Below are 15022 nucleotides of genomic sequence, written 5' to 3'. Positions count from 1 at the left end.
CAACTTAAGTGTTGTCTTTATTTTTGTTAGCTGCGGTAAGGTAGCTCGGTTTGACTGCCTCTCGTACTGCAAGCACAGAAACCGTAGGCGTCGAGCAAATCATTTTTTCGCAGTTTGTTTTCTATTTTTGAGTCAGGAAGTATAACAAAACACTTAATGACTGGCCCCTCGGGAAATAGTGAGTTTTGTTTCTTCTCGACCCTCCCCAAGGCGAACATTGAGGGTCTCGGGGCAACAAAACTCACTGTTTCCCTCGAGGCCAGTCATTAAGCCTTAAGTTTACTCCTGACTGTTTAGTCGACCGCTAAGTAAATGGTGTGACAACGTTGGTGGTCTGAGACAAAAGACTACTAGTTTCCATTTATGATGATCCTTTTGGTAGCAACAGAAGTCATGCTAAACTGGAATGTGTGCATCTAATTTACAGGTATTAAACACGGAATAATGTCTGTTTTAAACGCCTTAAGGTGGCTGGCAACAGTTTCCAGCACTTATACTTTTCTTATTGGTTACTTTAAATATTTTCTCTATTTTCGCAATAACAGGATGTAATCCCATAAAAAAATGTTACTACCTCAAGCTGGGCATAAAAGTCATTTTCAGTATTTACTTGAGGGTGTTACATGCAATGAATTAAACGATGCGGAAAATCCATAATTTTTTCCTGCCATTTTGAGACTTAACACTTCTTTGATTTCGCCACGGCCCAATGCTTTCAGCACATTATTTGTTTGTTTGTTTATTTCTACTTAATCTGTTCTGAGAGACGAATTGGGAGTATCCTGATGAAAATAATGAAATGTCGGAGCGGACAAAGGAACGCAGTCGATAAATCCAATGGATAACTTGTTGAGAAGAAACTAAAGGTTGCTTTCTATAGATTGCCGTGATTGCCACAGAAAAAGGTCAGAGATCCTTTCAATTACTAGTATTAAAAATGATTGCTCGATCTCTGCAATTCTCGAGAACGATCACTGCGATCACTAGAGAGTGGTTTCTATATGATCGCAACGATGGCAGCACATTACTTTTCTTTTTGCAGCGATTGCGGTATTTGCGTCGGTTGAAAGCAAACATAAAATAATAAATCTTCGGCGCTAAAATGTGAAAAAAATAAGTCGCTTAGCTTTCAGCTCCAATTAAAAGACCAAGCTGACATGCACAATAGTGCGTGTTGCGAATTGAATATTATGTTGATGTAAGAGCGTGTGGTGTCGCACGCAATTTCCTATCAATAAGAGGACAGATGCATAAAACTTTTAGTCACCAAAGCCAACTAAAAATTGGGCCGTCAGTTCAACAGTCTAACTACCGCTTGTGCACAGTAAGTGCAAAAGGCCTTTTATTTAAGTACAGTGACTTCGATTTGCGATCGCCTTCGAATTAATTAGTTCTCTTCCTCTTCTTTAGATACTTCATTGTCTCCCCTTTGACTCGATGTGTGGAATGATGCTGTTTCACAATTCAGCATAATCCACTCCGTTTGCCCCCGAAATTTCCCATAAACATTTATATTTAAATGCTCTTGGGAGGTCTGCATATTCGTAAGAGAATTTCACAACAATAGTTTATGCAAAATTTTTGTGGCAAACAGAGTGAATTATGTGGAATTTCAAAAATAGAGAATCGAGGAATTCAAAATTCTCTTCGATCCTCATATGCTGTGAATTTCCTACACAAACAATTACTGCCAAATTTCTCGTGCGCTCATTAGCTAATTTTTAACGTCAGTGTAGTATATTTACTTATGACCAAAGACTTTAGCAACAGAAGTCTGGTTGTCATGCTCAAGGGAATGTTTGCATCGAATTTGCACGTATCGAACACGGTGTACAGCCTGCTTTAAACGCCTCAAGACATGAACCATTTTTTCAGTGAATTTGTAGGTGAGTTGTCAATAGATGTCCATTTTGAGTTGTAGTTTTACAAAAGAGTGTTGTGGTTAATTTTACAGCCGTTACGATAGCTGGAGAGTGGTTTCCTTCAACCCGATTTTGTCAACGATCAATGATCAATTAACGATCGCAGAGCATCTTTCTTTTTGCAACGATGGTAGCGATAATATGCGTGTAGCAATTGAGTCAGTTAAAACAAACCGTGGAATTATATATCTTGGAATCTAAAATATGAAAATATCTAACCGCTTGCTTTCATTTCGAACAAAAATTTCATTCTCTCACAGGATGCAGTGCGAATTGAATATTATTATAACTGTGACAGCTTAGAGCTGAGGAGGTTTGCAACTCTAGAACAGTGGAGTAGAACTCCACAGGACTGGACACCAACTGGGAGCCACAGTCATTTCCTACAGTCTTTTCTTTTATCTGAATATAGATACGATTTTTGCTTTCTTAGATAAGGCTGTAGTTAAATTTAGTTTAGATTCTATATCAGGTTTATGTGGACAAACACACCAACAAACCACATCTTGGATTTTAAGGAAAACCGTCGATAAATATTACAGTAATATGAACACTTGGCATTTTTTGTGGTTAAAATAAGAAATGGGATCTTCAGATGCTGAAAAGATTGAAGATGTAAAGATGCTAAGCCTCTACATCAATTTAAGAGCCGTTATTCTATAGTTATCACAAAAAAAAATAAAAAATAAAAAAAAGTGCCAGGTGTTCATGGCTAGGGGTGGTGAATAGTAATTGCGAGACTTTGCGAGACGGCGAGATCAGCGCTTTTCTTTGCGACATACTGACTGTTTAGATTGCGAGACCGAGACTTCAAAGTGTCTTGAGTGCGAGCGCGAGGGGCTCAGACTCTTAAAATTCGAGCCCCAAATTTAGTTGAGAGCTATAAGAATGAGCGAGAATGAGCCTGTACAGAAGTCTTACAAAAGTGCCTTTTGTCGTAAAAACTTGTGCCTTTACACATTTCCACAGGGGACAACAGATAAGTTCTTCGACTTCGTGGGTTTCATCATGAGTTATCGTGGGTTGTGTGTGGCTTCTTGATTCCCCTTTTAGCCTTTCAGCCAGCCTTTGCGAACAAGCTGGAACTGGAAATTCGACTATAACACACTACGTTAGGATATCCTAGAACAAAATAACTGTTTTTTGGTGCCAAAATGACGTTGCGGTAAGTTTTGTAGCTTTTTGTGGAATTCAGACAATTTGGCTAGGATTAACTTTTTCTCGGAAATTTGAAAGTTGCTTTATTGAAATTCAATATCAAGTGACGAGAAGACGTCATTAATTAAAACAAACAAACGAAACCCTTAACCTTACAAAAAGTCGAGACTCCGAGACAGCTTCGTATAGAAATCGAGACTGCGAGACGCACATAACCACTAAAAAACGAGACTGCGAGACCCGTGAAATTCGACAAAAATTTTGCGAGACCCAGAATTTTTATAAGACCATTCGCCACCCCCATGGCTCAAATGGCCGCACTTCAAATCAGTGCTAAAACTCTTTAAAAGATACACGGTACAAAATGTTATTTGAACCAAAAAGCTTCATGTACAGAACCAAAAATTGGGGAAAGGAAAAAAATTACCGCCAGTAACCCGATCCAGGGTATCAGTCATAAGAATTTAAAAACGCCGCTCACATTCCTCGTTTCCATTGAAATGACTGTGAAAAGCGTCAGACGGACCGGGTAAAACATGATTTTGTTCTGCCATCGCACGCGACAAACTGGACTAGCCGACCAGAGTTATTTTCTCGCCGTAATTTTATCCAGACATTTGTTCAGAAAAATATGACAGTTTAATGGTTAAAATAACAAAACTGTTTGCTTTGCCAAAATTTGGAAGCCTCCGAGGCAGCACTTCGGCTTCTTTGAATATTGGCGAAATTTTGGCAATCCGCAAAAATTTGCCAAGTTTTTGAAACTGGGGGTCGCACTTATTTAACGTTACTTGTCGACAGATTTATTATTAGTTATACAAGCAAAATTGGCTGTAGTGCGACGCGGGCCAAATTTGGTTGCCATGGAAGATCAAAGTTACTTCAATCAAGTCGCTCTTATCTTATTTATAAATCAGATTTTTAAATTTACTTTTAACGTATTTTATTAACTACTTGAGTCCTACGTACCTGGATCGGTCGGTCACTTTGTGCCCGCAGATAACAGGGTAAAAAGGTAAGTGATTGTTTTGGGCAATAACAAATAATTAGATAAAGCTGTTTGTACTACAGTGTACGGTTAAGCGCCCTAGGAGAGCTTAGAAGCTCTGAAACAGTGAAGAAAAGCAAATAGAAGAAAAATCCTATTGAGCGTGTTCTGCTAAAAGCGAGCGTCAATAACAAAATTTTCTGTGAACAAACATTGCAGAAGTTAAGGACGTTCGCGCGAAAATTTTCTAACATTGATTTTTTTCTGAGACTTTTACCACAGTGAGATGATGAGTTAGTTATGTCAGAAATGTCAAAAAATGGGGAGTCACCGACTTCGTTTGGAGAGAACATGCCCGAAAGAACACATTTTTAACTTCCCACATTGATTTTCTGTTCATTTTTGGACAATGTGGAGATAATTGTAAATAAAATCTGTTTCTGGAAAGAAACTTAGGGGTCACCGTACGTCCAAGATCGTTAAATCCAGGCAAAGCTATAGCAATGGTCATCTGTCCTATCATTGTTCATTTTAGAATTGAGCGCGCGCGCTCGATGCATGACGTGCATGTTATAACTAAAAGTTACTTCAGATATTTCAATTTTGATCCCCTTAAATTGTTTAATCGACCATTTTAAAAAGTTTCGCAAACGTTTAACTTACAGGTTCAAGTTCATGTTGAAACAACACTAACATTAAAAAACCTAGTATTATGTCATGAGCAACGAGTGGTGAAGTGAGATTGAAAGTTTTGTTTCTCTTTTTCTCGCTTACCTGAAGAACTGGTACAAAGACTCCGACATCAAACTTTGCTTTCTTTTGGAACATTTCAGTTACCCTCTCTCCAATCTGAGATGTTAATATATAAAGACAATAGAGCAGCCAGATATAGAGATACGCAAATTTAGCGTTCATACAGTTTCAGATTCAGATATTTTATTGTTTTGCACTATTTCTTACAATCAATCTATAAATAAATATTCCATATTACCAACAAGAACACAGAACAAAAAAATTCCAATAAATAGAAAGTAAATGTGCGCAGTGACCAAAGCAGCTAAGGCTTTCGGGTTGGTCACTGCCACGTTAAGTTAACTAGCGTAGACAATTGCCTTAATATAACTTGAAACAGTTTTCCACTGTTTATCAAAGTTTTTCTTTTTATTCTCCTATATGCAATTGTTTTTCACGGCCTGTGTTTTGAGAATTTAAATGGGGCTCGGCCACCCAATTCAGTTTAGGCAATTTCAACTCTTTCCAAATGGTCATGGATTTTGTTTTTTTTGTTGCTTTTTTTTTTTGGAATACCACCCCGCTTTATTTGCAATACTACACTTACTTACAACACTGACATTACTTACACTATACAACAGCAACATTGCTTTCAATACTTACTTACATAACTAAAATAACTTACTTGATGACAATACAACGCATTACTTACAATACCAAACTTTGCTTACATTTCACGTAGGGGCCGAACCACCCCCCTAATGTTTCATGAAGGCTATATTTGCTTGGTTTATATATTTCTCAACCAAGTTTGGCAGATGAGCTTTCTTTGTTCTCCAGTTTATTTTAATTTGGAAGTTGTGACAAAATGTCAGATTATGACGTCATAATTGATGACGTCACCAAAACGTGCTATAATTTTTTGTAAAATCTGATGTAAAGATTATGTCATTGGAAAGGCCTTGACTTGAGGAGTAAAATGCTGAAAACCGTTTTCTGCTATGATGATTATTTTTTGAGATATAGTAAATTAAATATTTTTTGTTGTCCCCCCCGGAATTTGCTTAACCATACTGTCCTTCTTAAGTCAGTCTCTCTGGTTTATTTTTTTCAGTTTTATTCTAAGAAGGCTAATAATCTAGAAAAATAGAAAGCTTGATGTTGTCAAAAACCGTATGGTTTTAGAAATTTGATTTTCGGCTTTGTTAGGTTGGTATTAAAAGTAAAAAAACGGGTGACGTCACAGGTTATGACGTAACAAAACTAATTTTAACGCAATAACACTAGAGGGATAATCTTTTATCTCGATTTTCTTCTTTATTTTTGCTTTAGTCATCTGGCACATCACATGTGAAACATAGCTGCATTTGCTGGAACAAAATTACGGCTCCAATTTGGGGATTTTTCTCAAGGGGGGGACCCTATATTTTGCAGAGTTATTTTTCGTATTTAAAAATGTCATATTTCATTCAATTTTTATGATATGGACAAAATTTTTTCAGGTTTCAACTCCCCTTGATGTGCTCTTTCGAACACATTGTAAAAAATATGCATATCAAAAACTTCAAAAGTGGCAAAAAACATGACGTCATCACTGTGACGTCACAACCTTGACATTTACTGACAGTTTTTACGTAAATATAATTGGCAATAGGTCATCTGCTCATCTGCCAAGTTTGGTGTAGAAAGAGTCAATACTTTTTAAGTAATGCGAAATAATGTGAAATACCCAAGAACTGACGAAACAATTGGGGGGTGGTTTGGCCCCTACGTGTTTCCAAAAGCACTTTTTTGTGCAACCAGAATTGATTCTACTTACCAATTAATGATACTACTAATAATTACAAGACTAACAATAATGCCACCGATAGATACAGTGTTACTCTTTAACAATGACACCGTTATACTACGAATTGCATGCTAATCTACTTTTGAACCTTTTACAAACAAAAGTAAATGAACAACAGAAGAGGAACATCAACGAAAACGAAAAATGTGAGGCCATGAAATACAGGGTTTAAGCTGTTTCCTTTTTAGAAGAGAGCCTAAATATCGCTCAAGTAACTGATTGCTTATTTTATCAATAGCTGAAAGGAGAGATTAAGCAGTTATAACTGGTATATTTTCTGCCAATTGCGTTGCTACGCGTTTTGTGTTCCAGTAAAACTGGAAATTTGTATTTCAATTCTTAAGTTCCATCTTACCTGATTAATCACATTTTAGCTATGAAGGGTGATTGAGCATTTTTGTACTTACAGCAGTAAACGTAATAACTGCCAAGTAGACAATGATTCAGTAAAGAAGCGCTGTTTTATACTGTAAGACGTAATCTTAAATTTAATACATTGTGACGCTGTATTACATCAACCTAGACGAAAGGATGAGCATTATTCCAAAAGGCCTTTGTTGTCAGGCATCCCCAGGAAAGATGAAGTAATGTTTTTTGTGCTGTTTGACAAAAGCAAAAAAGATTTGTTTCCGAAAGTTTATTTTAAACAGAACTTGTTGCGATTCTCCCATGGGTAAATTTCATGTTGCCAATTCCATAGTTTCGAGCTAAGTGTACAGATCCTGGGCAGTGGATGGATTTACCCCCAGTTCAATTTTCCACACCGTCAAGTTCATTTTCCTGGAATTTTTTCATCTGGCGATGACAATCCCAAAGATCTCATAGGGTTCCTAATAGCTAAAGTTAAGAAGGAAACTTAAAAGCAAAGCTTATCTTAGAATCAACTGCAGGTTAGAATTCTTGAATCATCTGTCATCAGATTATTAATTGGCATCCTTCCTGCGTTAGCCTAGTGTTTATAAAAGAACATCTTGCCTGCGATTATGATCTTCGAGCTATTCCAGATATGACTGGCACTGAAATCAGCTTGTTTATTTCTTGATTTCCACTAAAATTTCCCTGCGATGTGATCGGTTTATGTCTGTTTTGGAGCACCCTTGTTGGTAGTTGTCAGGCCTTTGAATTCAATTCTTTGTGTTTCAACTTCGTTTGCCTTTTGTGTTGTAATTGTGTCCGCTGTATGGTGAAATTTATTGGCTTTAATCGTACAGCAGCTTTATTCGTTGGCTTTTCTTGTGAAGGTTTGTTGACTTATTGCTGTCCACTGCAATTGCGGTGTTCACTGTTGTGGTTTTCAAATTTACAACAAAGTTCAAATTAGAGTTTGCCTGAGAAAGCTGTTTTTGGTTTTCTTTTTGCCACTTACATGTTGGTGTACAATTTTGGTGTAAAATATAGCATTTTAATTATTACATTTATGGTGACAGTAATTCTGCTTTATGATTTATCTTTTATCATATGCCACAACTTGAATGATGTTGCAACTGGCCTGCATTGCCATGTTGTAATGGCTCCTCTTTCTTAACCTCCAAGATTTTCAAGGCTGCATTGTAGTCTTTTCATCCCTAATTAAGTTCCCATCATATTCCAACTAAAAAGCAACTCTCCACTAAATGTCAACGAATAGATATTTGTTGCATAACCCTCAAAATAATTGACAGCAAATGCTAAGAAAAGTGTTAGAGGGCTGAAATGCTGTAAACACAGTCAGACATTTATTCTCATTAATTATATTTATTAATTTAAACAAGTTCTATGCCTATTAGCTCTTTTTATTTATTCTGTTTTCATGATCAACTCCTACTCTTTACAGGTCCACATTAGCCTTCAGTTTCAATTATGACTATATGTACCATTTAATTCATCAAATAATTTTTGCTCGCATCTCATTTGTGTAATTGGATCATGCGACTAAATGCTCCAGCTACAACTGTGAAATATTTCCCAATTTTCAAATCTTCAAGCAGATTCCGCACATTGCTAAAATATTTGAAAGATAATAAACACAGTAGCTTCCATTTGACCTTAAAAATATGCTCGGATATTTGTCCTTGGACATTATCTGTTCTTATCATCTCCGAACTGATAATGTCCACGAAAAAATATATATATATAAATATGCCATTTTTTTGGCACCGAATGAAGGCTACTTTTCATAAAACCTGCATTGCCAAATAAAGGAATGATTGATCGACAGAATCAATTTTTTCCCTCAGACACCGGAGGTCCATAAGCTTCATTCTCCTTCAGTGTGCTTAGCAGCTGCACTCTCATTCTGACCATATCTGGCCATACATGACCTGCCTGATCCATTGTTAGTGGTTTATTTGTGGTTAGTGTGATAGCAGTCAGCGTTGAAAACCTTGATGTTAGCTCCCGAGAATCTCCCATATTTTGCTATGTTTTGCGTCTTCATTGGTCCATTTTCAGTTATCCTTGTTTAAAAATGGTTGAATTTCACCACTCTAGCTTTCTCTTCAGTATGGTATTTAAGTCAACAAGGTTGGTGACATCTATTTTAGTTGCTGATATAACAGAAAAGTCACATTTTTTGACTTTCACACTCAAGTGTAACTATCTTAAATTTGAGATCTCAAATTATCTAAATTGTCAATAGATTTACAATGGCAATCAAGGCGTGGTAAGCCCTTGCATGACTTTGTGTCTTCAAAGGAAGTATCTTGGGCTGTCATAATCAATAGGAGTTAAACTGGAGGTGTGGAAGGGTGCCTCCGGGGTGCAAAAATGAAGCAGGAACTTGTAAATTTGACAGCATGATTGAACAATATATATATGCATGTCTTGACAGGCGATAAAGAAATTTTTAAAAATCTAAACCAAGGTGAGTTATAAACTCCATGCCAGTTCATCATCCAGGGGGGGGCCAAGCCTTCAAAGGGTAAAAGTTCATCAGCACCCCTAAGTGCTGCCTAGTGTGGCATTCCGAAAGGGAATTTGTGCATTATGATATGACTGTTCTTACCAGTGACATTCCCTGCAAAAAAGCAGAAGTGTCTTTAATAACTGTTTTCAGTGGGATATAACTTTTTAGATAAACAAAAGGAAAGTATTAGCTGATTATGACCTTGCAAATCGATAGATTTTGATGGATCTATTGGATTAACAGCATTCATCAATTTTTAAAATAGACAATTCCAAACTAGAAATCAGGGAAAAGCTAGACTCAATTTTATAGGCCGCCGGCCAGGAACTAGGCTGGGTTTTTCATGCAAATGAAACAACTATGTATAATAATTGTTGCAGACCTAGCATGTAAGAAAAGACTTCTCTTTTCACAAATAAAAAAAATAAACAGAGCCGAATTACTAATCAAGTCATAAATATTAACCAAAGTACGGATATTGCTACAAATGTAAACTGTAGTACGACAAAGGAGAAAACTTACCTAATCTGGCATGGAAAGTACATGGCTGTTCTTTCTACACAACCACTCTTTGCACTTAGAAGGGATTGATGAGATGAACCACGACCACTGAAGAACTGAAATTCCACATACACGAAGCCAAGTATATCCTCTGTCGAACCTCCTATTCTTGTGTCAAAAGGGCCCTGCTTCGCCATGTAGTGGCCCTCGAAAGGTCAATCAGCTAACAGTTTTGCTCGACAAATTTGCTTCAAAACAGAAAGTTCTCACTCAAATGATCTACTTTTTGAATATTTTGGCTTACAAAAAGATTCCTCAAAATCAACCACAATATTAAGGAACCTAAGCAAATGGGGCAGAACATCCGAGCGAAATTCTGCATTTTTATGAACCTCTTCCACTTCACGAATTGGGCGCCATTTTGAAATTCATCCAAGCGAAACGTGACGTCACACTGGCAGTGATGACTCAACCAATGTTTTGCTTAGAGATGCCCCCTCCCTCCTGGTGTATAGCTAAATCTTCGAATAAAGCAGGCTTGCCAATAGAACATCAGGGTGTCTATGTCTGTGGTACAGTGTTCTGGTTACGTGCCCTAGGGGAACTTTGATACATAAGTCCTAATTACTTGAACCACAAGAACTACCAGATGGCGATGGAGCTGTTTACAGTAATGATTTGGTTAATTTGACAAGTTTTTTTGGTTGCGATGTACAGCAAGAAAAACAACTGGGAATTTATGATGTCCATACGATGTTACATCGGTAATGGTAAGATAGCTAAATAGTAAGCCATAAAATGTTTGACTGAACAAACTACAGTAATCTGACACGTATCCAGATTAATGTAGATACCATCTTTTTTTTTTCTTTGATTCCCGAGTTCTTTGATAAAACCCACACTGTGATTGGTGTGACACGTGCACATGCATAACTCCCTCACTCGCCGATCACATAGCCCTTCCAAACCCCCAAGAGGAATTTTTCGCATTTTATACGAGTCGTAAGTTACCCTTTTTACACAACACAACACAAGAACACTACTTCACCGAAAATAGAAAGAAAGAGAAAAAAAAACCTCTCTGACACATTGAATGTCTGATTTAATTGAATTGCACTTTAACTTGGTGCCACGCAGTCTTCAAAGAACATTTGAGCAGTTTTGATACTCTTTACCTTTAAAAATATCGGACTAAAAAGAATGTCATAAAATGCCCATCAAATAAAAATAACCTGCTACTACAGAGACGTAAAAACCGTCCAGAAATGAAAGCTTTTTTTTTGTTTAATATCCTGGGAACAATAGCCGATAACTTGTCAGCTCTAATTGAATTTACTCTCATATAAAAAACAAAAGTGTTAGGTTACCATTTGTAACTAAAGATAGCAAACATCTCGTGGGAAAGAGTGGTGACGATTCGTCAGCTCTAATTAAATTTACTCTCTTGTGAAAAACGATAGTGTCAAATTACCCTTTGTAACTAAAAAATAAAAATATCTCGTTATATTTGCATGCAACAAGAACAAAACAATCGTCACCTGCACTTACTACTGTAAACGTTAGAACTGCTTCAAATCTAAATAGTCTCGTCTCCTCTAAAACATGTCCTAAGAACTAAAAGCGACGATTCGTGACCTCTAATTGAATTTACTCCTTGTGAAAAACAAAAGTATCAAGTTACCTTTGTAACTAAAAATAAAAATACCTCGTTGCATTTGCAGGCTACTTACTCACGAACTGTTTCAAACCTCAAGGTTCATCTCGCTCGTAACTAAAATCCTCAGCCTAAACCACAGAAAATATCGAAGTAAGCCCAATATATGAATACTTCCTCCTCTTTCATAGAAGAATAAATATAGCCGTTCTAAACTGTGTCAGGATCAAATCTTCTCACATACCATTTACCTTTACAACAAGAAATTTGATTGGCTGTTTATAGTAGATCCAATCTGATTGGTGTGACATACATACATCTCTCACTCACTCACTCATCCAATGACCCGTCCATAACATACCCAACGCGCCGACTAAGAGGTATTTTTTTCTTACAAAAAAATAACTCAAAAAGAGCGAGTATGAAGGGAGAGAAGAATGTATTATTGTCATATGAAACATTTTGAAACGATTTTGATCGAGATTATGCCCGTTGAGGGGGTGATATTAAAAGCATCTACAAAATAATATCTTCTATGGGCAAAGTTTTGTGTTTTCAAATACATGCTGACAAACAAAACCTTATTTGTTTTAACAGCTAACAAATTTAGCCAATGATAAAAGAAGTATTGGGTTAATTAAACAGTCGCTACATTAGTTTCTAGGAAACGCAGGCTATGCTGAGCTGAAAGAATGAGGGTACGGACGGACTGTGCAGTGCAGTGCGTCCATCGTCCCAGAACAGTCAGCAGGAACTTGCACCTGCACTGTATACGTATCCAACGCGATGTTAGCTCTTGTTTTAGATTTTGTACAAGAAAAGAATACTTGAAAACAAGAAGATGGATTGGTTTCTTGGCAATCCCATCAGTCGACGCCAAAATTTCAAATTCGATCTAACGGTATATCTTTGTAAATTTGCATTTTAGGGAGGTTGCATATTCGAGAATCTTTCTATGTTATTAATTTTTAGCATGTTTGATTAACAACAGCCTTAATTTAAGCCGAGTGCCTCCCTTAGAGCAAACTGTTAATATTTTGGCAGTCTTTTAACTGATCCAAATATTTCCTTTCTTTCATAACTTGGCTATTCTTCTTTTCTCGGAAATTGTAATTTTTATGATTAATCAGTAGTAAGACTTCCTGTCGTCCAAATCAATCTTATAATTCGTATACGATTACAGACCGAGTTGTACTCCACTCAGTCCTATTACAATTACTCATCCCTTTAAATTGTTTTCTCGATTATTTTAAAAAGTTCCGCAAACTTTTAACTTGCAGGTTCATGTTGGAACGTAACCTCGACAACTGTCACATGTTTTCCATGGACTTAGAAAAGGAATATGAGGTACGGCTAAGCATTCATAACCAGAAAAAGGGGGGCAATTTTAGCGTATTCTCCAATACAAGTAAATAAATAGCTGCTGTTGAACAAACGTGAAGTCCGAGAAGTTTCGAGAAGTTTGGTGGAAATCTTAAGTTAGGTACATAGATTCCTTCTTTTCTTTCCTTTCTTCAAGGAGTCCGCTATTCTGTCATTTTCAACTTTATTTCACAATATAAGATAACTAAGAGAAAATGAGAACCAGTTACACTGTGGTATCCTGTTCTGGAGCTATAATGACAGGAAAAGTAGTGTAGAGTAATCGAATGAATGATCAGAACAGAGCAATGCCGGGAAGATATTTGCAAGCTCAGTTGTCGTATTTTTTCGCTCATATAAAGCATGCATGAATTCTTATATTCCAAAACTGGGAAAAAGTTATATAATTAGATAAAGCCAAAATTAGATTTGTCGGTATACCTATCAGTTGCATTGCTAAAAGTGGCTCAACGTTGTCTCATGAAATGACTTAAATCGCTTAGTCTGACGCCTCATCTTTTTTCTTCACTGGGTGAAATATTTTCCAAAACAAAATGCTTGAAGAGTAAAACACATATCATTTTAATTTTACAAAAACACCCGAATATTTAACAAGGTTAATGATTTAAGGAGTTAAAAGTTGCGTTTGTTTTGAATGAGTGAATTAATAATTCCGGACTGTTTGTTTATGTTGTCATAATGATCGCTTTGGACTGTTACAAGCATTGCCTTCAGTAAGAAGAAATCCTTTGATGTAAAAAATTCTATTACCAATGCAGCTAGTTCGTAAAACATCTGACACTTATGCAAATAGCAAGGGACCCTTTTACCGATGTCACGCAATATCAACATTTTTGGCATTTTTCATATAAACAAAAAACAACTTCCATAGATCAATTTATCCCGCCAAATTTTGTAACTATGCGAAGTGTCATAAGAACGTGTTAGAAACTCAAAGAAAATGGGACCCCAAACTTACCAATTTTTACAAAGAATTAAAAGAAATGCATGCCAGGGGTCAAGCGTCCCCTGGCATCCAATTCTTTGTAACGTTTGGCAAGTTTGGAGTCCCATAATTTTATGAGTTTGCCAGGGATTCTTATGGAACTTCGCATATTTACTAAATTCAGCGTGATAAATCGAGTTTTGAATGAAAAAATCAGGAAAGCGTGACATCGTTAAAAAGGTCCACTTCACTTCTTGAAAAGACACATTAATCTGAACCTATCTTATTGAAATTAAAGTTCGAGTTGGAGAGCTAAATTAACCACTAAGTTCTATGTTGGCAGCAAGTGAATGAAAAGAGATTAAGGAAGGATAAATCAAATAAGACATGAAACCGTGTTTAGATAACGCTTTATTTGCTTCGAAAATATACACATTTGAGTCTTTTAAAACAGGGGGAAGGTCCCTCCAAATATTATTTGCCGTCTGTATATCTAGCTTGCGTTGTACCTATGAATATACTCGAGTATTGACAACAAAAAGCCTTTGTGTCATGAATGTAAGAATTTCAAAAGTTGAAGACGATGAGCATTTATTCACTGAATGTTAGAAGGCCTAGTAAATTTAGGAATGGTTGGGGACTCTCTGTTTCTTTATCATATGCTGTAGCAAAAATTCTTAAAATATGGTTCTGTTTTGCCTGAATTTGCTTTATGTGTCTTTTATACGCTGCCCTAGGCTAATATATCATAAGAGATATAAGGATAAATTAAATTGGAATAAATTTGTTTCAGTTGCTGAATATATTTATAATGTCTTAATTTTTCGATATTATTCCAACATTTCGAGGTAATTTATTATACGTGAACAGACATATGCGGTGTGATATTACCTGTTGTTGGTTTTCACATGACGTCACTAAAATTCGAACTACAAAACTATTGATCTTCCTGGGATTTTACTTAAATGATGTATAAGAGCAGCTGAAAACTAATATTCGTACAAATTTTCGCTCCGAATGGGTTCT

At 36.4% G+C, this 15022-nt stretch overlaps 1 pseudogene; it reads right to left on the bottom strand.

The window, feature by feature from the left end:
• LOC145490904 (uncharacterized) overlaps positions 1–196 on the bottom strand; it is a 3405-nt pseudogene extending 3209 nt beyond the window's left edge.
• Positions 197–15022: the final 14826 nt, after the last annotated feature.

Source organism: Orbicella franksi, chromosome 6 (genome assembly GCF_964199315.1).
Source record: "Orbicella franksi chromosome 6, jaOrbFran1.1, whole genome shotgun sequence".
Lineage (NCBI taxonomy): Eukaryota > Metazoa > Cnidaria > Anthozoa > Scleractinia > Merulinidae > Orbicella > Orbicella franksi.
This window is presented reverse-complemented; position numbering and strand designations above follow the sequence as displayed.